At 26.6% G+C, this 593-nt stretch overlaps 1 non-coding gene across 1 annotated transcript; it reads right to left on the bottom strand.

Moving 5' to 3' along the window:
- Positions 1 to 521: 521 nt before the first annotated feature.
- On the bottom strand, positions 522 to 593 carry TRNAW-CCA (transfer RNA tryptophan (anticodon CCA)). Its single transcript has one exon. It is a non-coding gene; the product is annotated as a tRNA-Trp (tRNA).

Raw genomic sequence — 593 nt, 5'->3', positions numbered from 1 at the left:
ACTTCGAAACGTGTCTTGGAGAAGCGAAAACAAGATTCAAAATATTTGCAAAGTAATACAAAAAACAAATGAGTAAGCTTTTTATAGTCTATAAAGTTATATTATAAGTTAGAATCAACTCGCTATTTAATATATATATTTTACATGCATTTATTTTTTATACATTTATTTTTTTATATATTTATTTGTGACTTATTTATTTATTGTTATTCTTCAAGCTGTTAGCAAAAATGCTATCGGTTAATTTACTTCGAAATGAAAATGTCGAAATATTTTTTTAACAAAAAATTGGAAAAAAATAACAAAATGTAAGGTTTTCAGAAAAAAAAACAACGTTCATATTATATTCTCCTGAAATATTATCTTAAAATTAAAATGATAGCTAAAATGAAAAACTATACAAAATCAAAAAATTTTTTTAAGAATTTTTCCTTGAACCTGCTTGCTGAATCATGATGTTTATGATGATTTCATGTTATATTTAGATCCGAATGACATTGTAGCAGAAAAAGATATAAATTTGACCCGGACGTGATTTGAACACGCAACCTTCTGATCTGGAGTCAGACGCGCTACCGTTGCGCCACCGAGTC

The sequence above is a fragment of the Parasteatoda tepidariorum genome, chromosome 2 (assembly GCF_982258835.1).
Source record: "Parasteatoda tepidariorum strain Cologne lab strain chromosome 2, Ptep-v5.0, whole genome shotgun sequence".
Classification (NCBI taxonomy): domain Eukaryota; kingdom Metazoa; phylum Arthropoda; class Arachnida; order Araneae; family Theridiidae; genus Parasteatoda; species Parasteatoda tepidariorum.
The sequence above is the reverse complement of the archived record's forward strand: the minus strand, read 5'-3'. Positions and strand labels throughout refer to the sequence as shown.